Below are 16,338 nucleotides of genomic sequence, written 5' to 3'. Positions count from 1 at the left end.
TGATGAGTCACTAAATTCTACTCCTAAACCGTCATTACACTATATGTTAACTAACTTGAATATTAAATAAATAAATAAATAAATAAATAAATAAATAAATAAAACCAGCCCTTTCCAAAGGATCCTGTGAGGCCTCTGATATTTAGGGCACCGAGGGTCATGTAATGCCCCACTATCTCTTCCCCCTTTTAGAGCACTCCCCAGCCACCAGTGGGTTAGACAGCACAAAGTAACCACTCTGGCTCATATTAATTACCTAAGCTCCCTGCAGAAATGGCTTCCCTTCATCAAGATTTGTCTTCTCTTCAGTTTTTATAGATTGTATATATAAGAATATACAAGAAATAGCCACTTAAATAATGTCTCTGTGACTTTTCCAAAATTAGAGTTACTGCCCATTAGGTTATGAACTGTCCCTCATGGAAAACATAGTTGATAAACTGCTTCTTGATCCAGGGCAAGAAAAACTTCAGTTCCTCAAAGAGCTAGTCTGCATCTTCCTGTCAAGCAATACAAATTGTATTACTCAACTATTTCCCTTTTTGCCTCAGCTCCAGAAAAGTGAAAATTATTGTACCCTACTGCAGTAATTGATTTATCTCAAGGGCACTGTAACATTGATTCCCCTGCTATATTAATGTATCTCTGGTCTAAATTGTGCATTGTGTTTGATTTTGTAAACAGCCTCCGGCTTTTCTAGATATGGGGGGAGGTTATCATTTTAAAGAAATGCATTTTAATTTTACCAAAAATTGGTTTCCTTTGAAACTTTTATTTCAGTTTTATTTTTATGTTAATTTTTCTGTTTGACTAATCTCTGTGCCCTACATGAGAACCTCAGTTCCATGAGGGGAAAGACTCTATTTAATCTGCTCACTGATGTATCTTCAGTCCCTGGCGTCACGCCAGAGGGCCTTCCATACCTGTATCAGTCAAAATAGACCAAATTGTGCTGCATGAACATAGAGCCTGAAAACTCCTAAGAACAAACTGGTTTTTTTCTCACTTATTCTACATATCCATAGAGATCAGCTATGGGTGTTCTCTGCTTTATATCCACTGGAAGATTATCATGACAAAAAGAAAAGAGATAGGAGAAGCCACAAATCACTTGCCAGTGCTTTCCCTTGACTAGCCAAACTCCAATCACATGACCAGGAAGGGGATGTGTCACCCTCCCAGGAAGGGTTCCTACAGTAAGGGAATTTGGTGATTGGTCATACCATCTATAATGCTATGTTAGGAAATTAATTCATCTAGACTTATAAATTACATTTTCTCAAATTAGTGAGGTGCTGTTTATTCCTTCCCATGTATATTTAGCCTTTGGTACATTTTAAACTTGTTTTATAATAGCTTGATTTCAAAGTATCTCACTATACCATTGATTTGGTTATATTTAGGTAAAATATACTTCACCACGCATAATATCTCCCTCTTTCAAACAGCTCAGGAAGTCTTGAGAGCTGCATACTAACTTTTCCCAACCAACACCACAACAGTTTCAGAGACCTTAGTTGACTTTTGCCGAGCTGATATCAGAGTTTCCATGTTCTATAATTGGATAGCTCAGATAACCTTTCACTTCAAAACACCTGAAAATCCTGGACTACATATAACAAACATTCTCTTAAAGACATGCCTGAGCTTGGAATAAAATGAGGAAACTCCAAGGGCCAAAGATGAGAATAAAACTGAAAAATACAACAGGAAGCCAGAGAGCCAAGAGTGTAGCAATCATATGGTTGATGGGACTTTCCAGTTTGCTACCAGCCTCACAAACTCAGGGTTGAGATTTTAAAGTCTTCATGAAAGGAGGAGACCCCAGTCAAGTTGAGGAGTTACAACTGAGACCCCAAATAAAGCTTTACTCCCCAAAGGACCTCAGCCTAAGTAAAAGCTATGCCTGGGTTGCCGTATTTAGCAAATAATAATATAGGAACATCCAGTTAAATCGATAATGTGAATGAACAGCAAATAAAATTTTAATATAGGTATGTCCAGTATAGCATTTGGGACATACTTATACTAGAAAATTATTTGTTATCTATCTGAAATTCAGATTTAACTAGGAGCCCTGTATTTCACCTGGCAACCCTAGATACACCAGAAAAATTACCCACCAGTATAAGAGTCAATAAGAATGCTTGCCTATCTCCACGTGGGCTCTGAGTTGGGCCAGGAAAGTATCCCCCACAAGAATTAACAATCCAGAGTAGTTACAATTAACAACTCAGGCAACAACAGATGTTGGTGAGGATGCTGAGAAAGAGAAACCCTTTTGCACTGCTGGTGGGAATGCAAACTGGTGCAGCCGCTCTGGAAAACAGTATGGAGGCTCCTCAAAAAATTAAAAATAGAACTACCCTAAGACCCAGCAGCTGCATTACTAGGTATTTATCCAATGGACACAGGAGTGCTGATTCAAAGGGGCACATGCACCTCAATGTTTATAGCAGCACGATTGACAACAGCCAAAGTATGGAAAGAGCCCAAAGGACCATCGACTGATGAATGGATAAAGAAGATGTGTTGTGTATGTGTGTATATATGTAATGGAATATTACTCAGGAATCAAAACGAATGAAATCTTGCCATCTGCAACAACGTGAATGGAACTAGAGTGTATTATGTTAAGCGAAATTCAGTCAGAGAAAGACAATTATCATATGATTTCACTCATATGTGTTATTTAAGAAACATAACAGATGAACTTAGGGGAGGGGAAGCAAAACCAAGATAAAAACAGAGAGGGAGACAAACGATAAGAGACTCTTAAATACAGAGAACAAAATGAGGGTTGCTGGTGTGGTATTGGATAGGGGAATGGGCTAAATGGGTGATGGGCATTAAGGAGGGCACTTGTTGGGATGAGCACGGAGTGTTCATGATGAATCACTAAATTCTATTCCTGAAATTATTAATACACTATATGTTAACTAACTTGGATTTAAATTTTAAAAAATAAATAAAAATTAAAAATTAAAAAAAAGAATTAACAATCATAGGTCTGCCCTCTCACGGACTTAACAATTTAGCTTTACACTACCTGTATGATCCTCATCTACCAAGCCAGAAATTAGCATAAAAAATGCTCCCCAACTTTCCCCCCACTCACCCCCTCCCAAGACCATGATACCCCAGGACTCCTAGCAGAAGGAAATAACACCTGCTCTGAGTGGGGAGGGGTCTACCCTCAACTCAAGCCGCTGCGGAGGTCCACAGACAAAACCTCACTAAAGATGAACTCACAACCCAAAATTACAAAATATGGGGGTCACTTGTGTACAGCAGGGAAGGCTGGCCCTTTCACTCACCAGTTAAAAAAGTCAAAGGGCACAAAGTCTTTGAAACACATCCAGAGTCGCTCAAAGCTGATTTAGTTGGCTGTTTAGGTGGGGCAAATCAAGTATCCAGTTCCATGACTTCACACTGTATTCTCGTCTGGCCAACCATCTCACACAAATCCATCACCATTGCTGAGGGGGGAAAAGCAACACAAAAAAGCCAGTTCTAGTGACAGCAGGTTCAGCATTCGTTAATCCATTACAAACAGACCTTAAGGCACTTCAGTGCTTTTCATTTCCTTTTCTCATTAAGAACTACTTGTTTGCTAAAACTAGAGAAAAGCTGGAGCCAAGCACTTTTAAAGCCTTAGCTTTAATACACCTGCTGCCCTGAATTTCCCATAGACTAAGCCACATCCCAGTTTGCCTGGGACTTTTCTGGGTTTAGCAATGGAATGCCCCATCCTAGTCAAACCAAGAGAGTTGGTCACAGAAAGCATTCTTCATCTTAATAAAAGGGAAATTAAGTAAATCTGTGAAGGTTTTCCTCTTTGTTTTCCTACCAGCAGCATTCAGGCAAAACAAGCTAATAATTATTTCAAGAGGTTCTTGCAGAGTGCCTATAATTACAGCATAGGTATATAAATAGGCATACACACTTTTCACTCCTTGAGCTCTGGTTTCCGCATCTGTGAAACACAGACAACCATGGAACCATAAGGTTTTGGCAAGGATTAATGAGACCGTGTAGAATGTAGATCAAGCACTTAGCATGGTTCCTCGCCCATAATAAACACGCCAGCAAGATAGCTATCTTGATTACTAAGTTTCAGACTTTTGTAGCATACAGATTTTATACTTCAGAAACATTTACTATATGCTTCCATTTTGCACATTTTTGGTTTGAAGTAGCAGTTTTGTCGGTATTGCTGGATTATTCTCACACAGCTTGTCAGAATTTATTGACAGGTACAAATAATTTTCTCTTATTGTGTTTGGACACTTATCTGATCGTTCATCCTTTGACTTTCAGAATTCAAAAATATTCGCCAAGATTTAGGGAAAATAACAACAATCTTGATCATTTTTTCCCACTTTTTAGAAAGCAAACTTGATGTGCTTTATCTTGCCTGCCTATCCTTTTAGTCCAACATGTACGAGTAACTGCGAAAATAGCATTCTCTTTATCCCATCTCTGACTACCAGTGACCCAGAACTAACAGGTTTGTATTTCCACCTGACTGATTTTCAAAGTATTCAAACTCTAAATAACCTTAAATTGAGTATATATTTTATGTCATCCATTGTTGTACTGAAAGAGAAGGGGCTAAGAAAGCTCATATTTCCCCTGTGGCATTAGGCTGCATTGAGCATATGAGTATTAACAATCTTTTAAATTGCTGTCAATTTGAAGACATTACCTTCTCTCTGTTAGGACATAATGCTGAGTCATTTGGAGTGAGTTGGGACAGATTTGCCCTAAATCACTCCTAAAATCTTGTTCGGTTTCTTCTGGCCAGAATATCGTATAATATACTGGTTACTTTGGATATTGCAAGGTTTATCTTTGTTTGACATTAAAGGTCCTAAATGGGATCAAGACACATGATCTAACATTCCTCGTACTTAAATATACATACAAACCACATTTTGAGAAACTTGTTGAACACAGATTCTGATTTGATCAGTCTGGGCTGTGGCTTGGAACTCTGCATTTCCAGCAAGCCCCCAGGTGACACGGACCCTACTGGTCTGGGGACCACCCTACAGCAGCACGGGTGTAAGGCAGTAGTTCTAGGGGTGTGGTTATGGCACCAGTAGCACGGGCACCACCGGGGAATTTGTCAGAAATGTTAATCCTCAGACCTCACCCCAGACTTTCTAGATGAGAAACTCTAGGTACAAGCCCTCCAGGTCACTCTGATACACACAGTTTGAGAACCACTATTTTAAATAAGTAAATCTGCTTGCCTAGATGAACCAAGTACTGGGTTATATCCCACAAGGAAGGAAACCAAGGCTGTCTTTGAGCTAAAACGACCAAGACAAACAGCCAATCCTCAGTTACCTGCTGGAAACGAGCATTTAACAGATCCACCCACACTGGTGAGTGGCCTTTGGAGGAACAGACCTTGCGCGGATGCCAACTGAAAACTTGTCCAGCAGGTATATTCTCTATATCGAAATGTACAGGTAGTATTAAAGCATGCACTCAGCATCAGGGAAGTCTGATACGAGGTAACACAGTAGTGCTAAATTGCCCAACAGAGGAAATAGGCATCTGCTAAGCAGGGACACCAAAAAAAAAAAAAAAAAGAAAGAAAGAAAAAAGAAAAAAAGAAGAAAAGAAAAGAAAAGAAAAGAAAAGAAAAGAAAAAAATCTTGAAAGAATTTGACATTTTCCAGAAAAAAGCATCAAGAGATACCATGGGGAAACTCATACTATTCAACTTCTTTACACTCATTTGACTGTTTAGCATGGCTTGCTGTGGCCTGTGGAGTCTGACTGCCTGTCTCTAAGTCCTGGCTATAGCATGTCCTAGCTGAGTAACCTCAGGCAAGTTACTCAACTCTCATTGCCTCAGTTTGCTCACCTGCAAAATGAAGATAATGACGTTTTGTGAGAATCAAACATTACATTAATATATGTAAAGCTCTTAGAAAAATGCCTAATATTCAGTCAGTGCTTCATAAATATTTGTTTTTATTACAAGTAGGTGGAAAGGGCAGAAGGACTCTACATTTTCTTTTTCAGTGCTTAGGGTCTTCAAAGAATTAATTTCTTTCCCAGTAAGCCTGACATGGCATCGGAGAAGTCAGACAAAAGTCAGAAATGCATGGAGACAAGAGACAGAACTGGTGAGATCTGTGGGTCGGTCCCAGGGAAAAATTGAGAAAGAGCAGGATAGAACTAGAGAAACTGTGGGGCTCTGAACAAAGCCAGGTACATATCAGGAAAAGGAGCAAGACTTAAATCCCAGAGTGTAAGTCAGGAGACCAGTAAGCACTGACCACCCACAAGGATGGTAACATCATTAGCAATCTCGGGATTTTAGGCTCTCACCCTGGCTACAAATGGAATCAACTGGAGAGCATTAAAAAATGCTGATGCCTGTGTATCACCCCTAGAGAGTCTGTTTTGTTGGTTTGGGGCCTTACCTGGGGAGATTTCTAAAATCTCCCCTGAGTTTTTTAGATAGCATGGGTTAAGCATCTTATACTCCAGTCAGCACTGATGTTAGAAGTTGTGAGGGGCCTACATAGATGACAAATGAAATGGCTAAAAAAACACAGTCCCTGCTTATTATCCCCACCTTCACTCTTCTTTATATTTATGCTCTGGATTTACCTTCTCTCTGGCCACAGATAATTCACAGAGTGCCTTTTTTGCTATTCAGAAAAATGCTCCCCTTCTTCCATGCACCTTGTCAAGAACTGATGTTACACCACAAGCAAGATAACAATGTATCTTACCATAGTTTCATGGATGATGGCAGAAGACATGAGACTCCTGGGCCAGAGATAAAGGATTATTACTCACAGAAATAGTAGAGAATAAACATTTCCTTGCAACAAGAAAAAAACCCTTTCCCAAAACAATGGAAAGACGTGACATCTGCACATACAGTGAATTTTATTACAGGAAAGGAACCATGAATTTAGGGAACTTAAATCTTTTATAATGGGCAGTAAGCCTGCTGGCCTTTACTCTACAGAGATAACACTTCTATTTTCCAAGGCTATTTGCTATACACATTCTTCAAAGCACTAGAATAGTGCTGGCAAAATGTGAAAAACATGTAAGACCCATGGAGAATCATCTTCCAGCACACTTTACTTTAATTGTCCAAAAAAATTGCTATAATATAATGATTTCAGGGGCACCTGGGTGGCTCAGTCAGGTAAGATCTGACTCTTGATTTTGGCTTTGGTCATGATCTCATGGTTCGTGAGTTTGAACCCCACATCAGGCTTTGTGCTGACAGCAGTGGAGCCTGCTTGGGATCCTCTCTCTCCCTCTCTCTGTCCCCCCTCTACTTGCTCATATGCTTGCTCCCTCTTTCTCTCTCAAAATAATTTTAAAAACTTGAAAAAATATATATAATGATTTCATTAGAATAAAAAACTTCATATCTTCTGCTATACAATCATCATAGTAGATATGCAAAGCTACAATGTCTACGATGTAGATGGATCCCTCCTGCCTATGAGCAGTTTACAACCTATGCAAATATACACCATGGCATTTTATATTTTTATCTTACTCACCTATTCTATCCTTGTTGGGTCCTACCCAACCTCACTTTTGGACTTATTTTTTTTCCCCAATCATCTTATTCCTAATCATTTTCCTTCTTCCAGCCCAAATTTCCACAAACTATTTACCTTAAGATTTTAATACATTTATTTATTTATTTATTTATTTATTTATTTATTTATTTATTTATAACTTTTATTTATTTTTGAGAGACAGAAACAGAGTGCAAGTGGGGGACGGGCAGCGAGAGAGGGAGACACAGAACCTGCAGCAGGCTCCAGGCTCTAAGATGCCAGCACACAGCCCGACGTGGGATTTGAACTCATGAACCATGAGATCATTACCTGAGCCAAAGTTGGATGGTTAACCAACTGAGCCCTCTAAGCGCCCCAAGATTTTAATACTTTTAGACATGATCAGTCCCCTTCATTCTTGGGCTTACTCCTTGCTATTTGTGCAACTGAAGTAACATGAGGCACCCTTGAGACGGAGGCACACAGATTACCTTTCCATGTTAAACTGGCAAAATCCACATATAATGACTGTGTTCTGTACAAACGACCCATGCTAAGGACAAGATGAAACAACAGACTTCTAAGAGCTATGACAAGGTGTCAGGACCATGAAGATATTTCAGAAGGACATGAAGCGCCACAAGTAAGCTGACATCTTACTAGTTACAAGAACTCAAATGTAATTTCTGAGAACCACACTGTAAATGTGACCAAACAAGAATGTGCTCTCATGCATCTGAGTGTTGCAACAAGAGGAAGATGATCAGTTTGGCTTCTTAAAGGGGAATAAAGAAAAAGAAGTAAATAGAGACTGGCTAGGGTGACCTAGAAAGACTGCATCTGGTGAAGACTAATGGACAAGTATCCACTGTGTGGGAGCAGGGACTTATAAATGTCCTGGTGAATGTCTCTGAAATCTCTGCCACTGCTTTATTCCAGTTCCACACTCAGCAAGCAGCATATCATTCCTCGCCCAACTTCCCAGCCACGCTGGCCTAGGGAAGGACCATACATTGTGAAAGTATCTAGCTTTGCAACATAAAGAAACATCCAAAGTGTCAAATGACACCATGGCATTCTGATCTAAGTCCCAGCCTATTAACAGGGGTGAGATGGTCCCTCCCCAGTGGGGCTCAGCACTCAGGCTGGATCCAGAATGGTCACTCAGCGTTCATCCTTCCCCAAGGTGAGCTCCTGAGCTGAAACTGGTCCAGAAGTCTATGGAAGCAGAGCAGCTTCAGAGACTTTCAGGAAAGCCCCGGCCATCCATTTTAGGACACACAGGCAGAGTGTTACTCCCAGGGCTGAAATGCAATTTCTCAACTGTCCAAAAACTAGAATAGGGTAGGGACTTTGAGCTACCATACTCACCTAGGGTCCACATTTATGTCCTCCCTCACATTCCTTCACACAGCCCCCAGAACAAGGCAGAGACTATTAAAGGTACTGGAGATACAAAGACAAATGATATGGAATCTGCTGGCCCTGAGGGAATTTTGTGTTAGTCAGGGTTCCCCAGAGAAACAGAACCAACAGAACATGTGTGTGTATGTCTGTGTGTGTGTGTGTGTGTGTGTGTGTGTGTGTGTGTGTGATTAGATTTCATTCAAATGAAAGAGAGAGATTTCAGAGAACTAGTTCATGTGATTGTGAAGGCTGGCAAGTACGAAATCTGCAGAGCAGGCTGGTGGGTGCACCTGGATGGCTCTGCTGGTTGAGTGTCTGACTCTTGATTTCAGCTCAAGTCATGATCTCAGTTTGTGCAATCAAGCCCCGTATCGGGCTCTGTGCTAATAGCACAAATTCTTCTTGGGATTCTCTTTCTCTCTGTCTTTCTCTGCCCTTCCCTCGTCTGTGCGCACTCTCTCCCTCTCTAAATAAATAAATGAATAGATAAATAAATAAATAAATGTAATCTGCTTTACTCAAAGTCTACTGATTTAAATGTTAATCTCATCTAAAAAATACCTTCGGGGTGCTGAGTGGCTCAGTTGGTTAAGCGTCTGACCTGGGCTCAGGTCATGATCTCATGGTTTGTGAGTTTGAGCCCCCACACTGGGCCTGGCGCTGACAGCTCAGAGGCTGGAGCCTTCTTTGGATTCTGTGTCTCCTTCTCTCTCTCTGCCTCTGTCCCACTCTCACTCGGTCTTTCTCTCTCAAAAACAAATAAAGCATTAAAAAAATTTTTTTAATACCGTCAAAGCAACATCTAGACTGGTATTTGACCCAACACATAGCCTAGCCAAGTTGACACATAAAATTAACCATCATAGGTTTCCAGTACATTATGTTCCACAGACCCAAAGAGGGCAATTCCCAGTCTCCCCTCCACCCTAATCACCTCACCCCCAAACCCTCATATCACCTCTCCCCATCACACACACACACACACACACACACACACACACACACACACACACACTGTTTTCTATCACTGAAAAAAGTGAAGGATGTTTTTAAAAATAATGTGTTCCCTGTGAATCCCTCCCTATAATTCTTCACAACCAGGCACAATGAACCACGAAGTTTACAGAGAAGAGAGGCAAATGTAAATTTTTGAAGGCTTTGAGATTTCTTCAGAAAACTTATGCCAGAAGGTATCCCTGCTTACAGCCATTAATGGCTCCTTGGTTAGAAAGGGAAGGAAAGACGGGAAATTTATTAACCACCTCTGCCTCCAAATTCCCCTCCCTTTACTCTTCCCAATTTTTGCCAGAAGGAAGCTCCTATTCTCACCACAGAGCAAGTGAAAAAGCACTGGGGTGCAAGACATGCCTCCTTCCTTGGAAATAGGGAGAAGTCGAGGACAAGAAGCTGGTTGTCATGGTCCCTTCAGCCAGACCCCCACCCTGCTCATCCAAATCCCCTCCCCATAGCCTAAGGCCTGCATGCTCTGTGGAGCCTTCCAAGCACTTCTGCCTCAGTGTCCATTCTGGCCTCAGCCCCTTGGAACTCTGCTTCTCTTACTGTCATTCAGTCTCTACTCATTCAGGGTGCCTGGGTGACTCAGTCTGTTAGGCATCCAACTTCAGCTCAGGTCATGAGTTCATGAGTTTGAGCCCTGCATCAGGCTCTGTGCTGACAGCTCAGAGCCTGGAGCCTGCTTCAGATTCTGTCTCCCTCTCTCTTTGCCCCTCCACGGCTGATTCTCTCTCTCTCTCTCTCTCTCTCTCTCTCTCTCTCTCTCTCTCTCTTTCAAGAATAAACATTCTTGAATAAAAAAATAATAATAATAAAATAAGCCACTCATTCCATGCACACTGCTCTACAAAGTTCTCCTTTAAAGTCTCTGTTTCATGTCCCTGGAAGGTTGAACTATTTATTTTTCTAAAGACAAATAAAAATTTTAAACAGCAACAATAATAATACAAGAAGCTTAATTCTCCCTTCTACTAATAAGGGAAGAGATTCTCCTCCCCTCCTTAGAAAAATTAAAATTATAGGTACTTTCTCCTCTCTTTAAAATGTATATAAATCCTTTTGAAAGCTAGATAGGACTTTTGTCAGCTTTTTGATTCAAGAATATTTCTTAGGAAGCTGGAAACCATCTCTGAAATGTAAACACCAAGGGAGATAGTTCCCAGATCTCCCAGTGTCTGTTGGAGATAGGAGCCTAACTTTGATGGGTGCTCCATGTTGCAAAACTATCATCTCCTGTCATAAAGACCCAAGAAGTTTGGTTTTGCTTTGTATAAACTCAATTAGCCAACCTAGACAGTCACCTCCATTACTAGAGAAATTTAGGTACCTAAATTACCACTAGGTAAATGAACTATGTGTGACAGAAGGTGCTGTCAAGACCTCTGATTTGAGGACTAGTTATTGTTTATTTTGAGAAATGTATATAACAGGTTGTGTCTGCTTGGTTATAAAAGGAGGTAAGATTCTTTTTCATCTGCAGTCTCCTAAGGGATCGCCTAGAATGTGCATCGTATTCTGGTTAAATGCTTACTCAATAATATAAGTGTTTTCTTTCTCTGTTACCTCTATGGAGGGCATTTCTGCATTGAGAGATTTTGTTTTTAGTTATATCTCCCCAACATCTCATTCTTACACATCCACAGTCCTTAGCACATTGTTTTCTCACATATAAAAGATTCTCTTGATTGTAACCATTTCTTTTCCCATTTTTACACATCTGAGACCAAGACAATTTTTTTAGTTGATGGGGAAAAGAGTAACACCGATTCAAGGAATGAAAACACAAAGAGGTTGAAAAAGTTTGCAAAATAGATTTTATTGTGAATGTTAAAGCACAGAAAAAGGATACTTTTCTTGTGGATCCCAAGTGTAAAGGGAGAAAGGGAAGGAGCAGAGTCAAGTAGGAATTCCAGAAGACAGAGCCCATGTAACCATAAGGAAAACACCACATCTCAGAAACATCACATGAGGCCACTCTAATTTTAAATAGTTTCCTAAAAAGTTAAATAAAGACCCAGAAGTGGAAGTACATAGCTAATTTGCATACTTCAGATGAGTCACGACAGACATTTCAGCTGTCAGGAATTTTTCTCTCATTGAAACATAACAATCATGAGTTTTGCCTGTTAGTTGTCACCTTGTTGATTCCCAGAGCTGTGTTTTGTTGTGTAGTAAACTTGGAGGCTACAGACTTCACCCACATTACTGACAGACAAGGCTGATGTGTTTGGGATATAAAATTTAAAATCCAGGAATACTGAGGGGCGCCTGGGTGGCTCAGTTGGTTGAGCGTCCGACTTCAGCTCAGGTCACGATCTCGTGGTCTGTGGGTTCGAGCCCCGCGTCGGGCTCTGGGCTGATGGCTCGGAGCCTGGAGCCTGTTTCCGGTTCTGTGTCTCCCTCTCTCTCTGCCCCTCCCCTGTTCATGCTCTGTCTCTCTTTGTCTCAAAAATAAATAAACGTTAAAAAAATTTTTTTAAATCCAGGAATATCTGATTGTATTGTGATGTAAATTAGCATCATGTTTTTCATAGAAAAAAACCCCAAAATGTTAACAAAATAAAGGTAATTTATGGGGAAAAAAATAAGAATTTAGCCAATGCATCTAAGTAGAGAATATGGTAGCTTATGCACCGTGGGCATTAAGGAGGTGGATGAGTTCCTGGGGCAAGGATAGCATGGAGTCTACTTTTAGACAAACAGGCTTAAGCAATGGGATGAAGAAAGGGCCACAGTGATCACCTGGCTGAATACAGACAGGGCCATTAGTGGACCCACTCTGAAATACCCATAGGCCCTAAGTGACCAGTGGACTAACACTAGACACAGTTACCAAAAAAGGGAAAATTCCAAACGTCACCACACCTCCTCACCTTCCCTCCTTAAAAGTAGCCCCCTGCCACTGCCTCATAGCAGACAGCCTCTCCTCTGCTGTCCTGCCCACTGCTCCCTTGTGGTATATTTAATAAACTCTACCTCCTTTGTTTTTCTTCAGGTGAATTCTTTTACCTTCTGTGCCACCGGCTTCCACCCAATTGCAAGAGACATGATATCTGATGTGGGAAACAAAGGCAGAAGGAAATGGTAGAATTAAATTCCCTTATAACCTGCAGCCCATTGATAAATACTTGAGGCAAATACAGAGTAAAACATTTCTCTAGGAACGCCCTACCATCCTAATGTTAATGCTCTGCTAGAGGGAATAACAGCCTTAGCTTGACAGTAGCTAGGCCTTCAGTATCCTGTGAGTCTTCATTAGCATATGAAAATCTCAAGAGAAACTTTCTCTCGACTTTACCTCCCCCAACTCCTAAATGTATAAGTAGTCTCTTCAGAGGGTCCGGAACAGCTCTTCCTGCCCATGGGTCCTGTCTCCCTGCCTTAATAAAATCACCTTTTTGCACCAAAGACGTCTCAAGAATTCTTTCATGGCTCTCAGCTCCGGCCGGACCCCACGAACTCCACAATCACCCCCAAAACCTCATCAATATCTACCTAATATATGTTCAGAAGGAGAAAAGACAGGAAACTGAATGAAGAAAATAATAGAAAATTTCTTTGAGTTGAAGAAAGAGTTGATCATCCAAAAAAAAAAAAAAGCCTCTCATATGAAATGGGAATTATCAAAAGGAGATAGCTAGATGTTTGTTGCTGAAATGCTTAGGCACATTCTTTCTGAGAACCACAACAATTCCATAAATATAGCTTCTAAAGAACAAAACTATCTACGTCTATTCTGTCTGAAAAGGTGCATAGACAATGTCTGCATGGAATATGTTTTAAATGTCTGCTAGATTCATTCAAAGAAGGCATCCACCCAATTTATTCTACTTTTAGCCAGCATCTGCTGCAGAACAATAGAGGCATGGATAATCACTCCGTGCTTGCCAGTTAACTAAGAAACACTAACGGGCTATTTTATGAGGAAAGCTACAAACAATGCTTTTCTTTGAGGTGGAGTGATTTAAAGGATAAATTATAACCACCTTAAGCTTTCCACAAATGGAAAGAAAGATTTCTTCACAATAAAGTATGTTGAGTCAATTGCATTGAGCAATGATTTTATAGCCACACGTTCGTTCAATTGTTCACATTCTTCACGAATTAGTCCTTGGAACCTAATCCCTTCCTGTGCACTTGCAAAATTCCATTCAAACTTTAATAAGTTGGTAAAGTTTACACACACACTCGTATACACACACACTCATACACACACACACACACACACACACACACACACACACACACACAGAGGGAACATATAGAGAATATATACACACAAGACAGCCTTTCACTCTGAGGCATTCTCTTCAATCTTGTTTTAAAATACTCTTTCTTGAATCTTACTGAAGTTTTCATCTTTCCTGTTAAAATTAGGTTTTATCTTCTTGCCTGGTGTCTGGAGAAAATGGGGCCAGAACAATGGCAGACAGATAATGGCCTAAGTCATGGAGATGACGTTGATGGCCCTTATTACCATGGTTGCTGTTGTTGTTTTAAGGAAATTAAATATACTTTGCCCAAAGTTTCCTGTTTTACAGAACCAATGTCATGGCACGTGTGTTTAAATATCCCAAATGAATTAACAAAGAACTGATCAGGGAGACAAACCCTGGCTGCTTGCCAGTGTGACAGATTTCTGATAAAACATAAGCTTTCAAGAAAATGAAATTTAATCATCACAGTTTGGAGACAAACTCAGATTTTGCTCAATAGCAGCACAGGAAGGGCAAGGCAGGAAAAGGAGAAACTGAAATTCAAGTGCACCAAAGTAGCTAATCTGGGCAAAATTGATCAGCTTATGGGGTTTTTCTTTTTTAGAAATAGTCTGAAGTCTCACATTCTGATCTGCCATTTCAAATATTCCTGATTTCCTCTGACAGCTCATAGTCACAAGCCATCCCTTACAGCTAACACTGCTCTTGTCAAGATAAAGATCTGTCCATTGTACTCTACTTGCTACTAGAATAAAAGCCACAGCCATTAAAAAAAAAAATCTTCCTAGCCACTTCCATTGGGAATGAAGAGGGCTTAAATTTCATTCATGTAATAGTATGATTGACTTGTTGAAAGCATCGGGTTTGCATTAACGTATTCAACAAAATTTTATAATATGTAAGTATGTTTGTATGTAACATGTATGGAGTCCTGTGTGAGTTCCTAGGTTGTGGTCATCCACAGGGTAAGTCAGTTTCCTGCCAAACAGAACTTTCCCATCTAATAAGGGATATCAGGAGGCCCTTGTGCCCCAAGGGGACATGCAGGTAGGGCATGTTGAGCTAAACTTAGAATGTTGCACAGGGCTCCTAGATGTGGCCTCTGCACTTAGATAGGGGTTTCCCACCTGGGATATTATTAACATTTTGGAGCAGTTAACTTATTGTAGGGAGCTGTCCTGTACACGGCAGCATGTTTGGCAGCATCCCTGGCCCCTACCCACTAGATGCCACAAATCTGGTGAATGTCCCCAGACATTGCCAAAAGTCCCTTGGAGGACAAACTCATCTGACTTAGAATCTCTGACTTAGGTGGAAGATAAGAGAGTTGTGCGGTGACAGGGAATCTCTGGTACTGACAGGGACAAATCCGTTATAAGATGGCCGACAGGGCCGAGAGGGGAATTCCAGTCCCTGCCCGAAGACTCCCATTCCGGGTTTTTCTTCCCACTCACTTGTGGCGCGAACAGAATACAAATTGTCCCCTCTGCTTCTGCTCAGGACTCAGATCTCTGGAGAGGGATCTCCTCTGAGTCCACTGGTGTAAAATAAGACTCCGATCCACCAAGATCTCCAAGTGCCACTTGGTGTTTCCACCAGTGACCCAGCCTGGTTCCGTAATAGTACAAAGGTCCCGAGGATGATGAATACCTTGGTCCCTTGGGTGTGGGGAGATGCTAAGCCCAATATGAGAAAGACATAACTAGGTTCAGATCCAAAGGGCCTGTGTAAGGCTGGTTGACAGCTTGGAGTTTATAAATTATCTATTGCTGTGTAACAACCCTCAAGACATTTCCACTTAAAACAACAAACATCTATTGCCTAAACAGTTTCTGAGGGTCAGGAATCCTGGAGCAGCTTAGCTGGGCGGCTCTAGCTTAGGGTCTCTCACAAGGTCACGGTCAAGCTGGTAGCCAGGACCAGTCTTTGAAGACTGGACTTGCTATGGAAAGAGGAGGGTCCAGGCTGGCTGTGAGCAGGTGTGTTCAGTTCCTTCCTGTGTGGGCCTTCCACGGGGCTGGCCCTACATTGCTTTTCCCCAGGGACGGGGATGGAAGAGAAAATTTGCATTGAAAAACAATCACCCTGGCTTCTACTTAGAGTGAAGAGCAAAAGACAAAAGGAATTCAACAATCCTTTTT

At 41.0% G+C, this 16,338-nt stretch overlaps 1 protein-coding gene across 1 annotated transcript in view; it reads right to left on the bottom strand.

The window, feature by feature from the left end:
• Positions 1–3,201: 3,201 nt before the first annotated feature.
• The window catches only part of LOC147584689 (glutamine amidotransferase-like class 1 domain-containing protein 3, mitochondrial), a 40,964-nt gene continuing 27,827 nt past the window's right edge, over positions 3,202–16,338 (bottom strand). The window contains exon 5 of the mRNA XM_086710107.1: positions 3,202–3,479. The gene's annotated coding sequence lies outside the window, so the exon portion shown is untranslated. The remainder of the gene's footprint in view (positions 3,480–16,338) is intronic.

This window comes from Puma concolor, chromosome A1 (genome assembly GCF_028749965.1).
Source record: "Puma concolor isolate L17-30 chromosome A1, mPumCon1.1.hap2, whole genome shotgun sequence".
NCBI lineage: Eukaryota > Metazoa > Chordata > Mammalia > Carnivora > Felidae > Puma > Puma concolor.
This window is presented reverse-complemented; position numbering and strand designations above follow the sequence as displayed.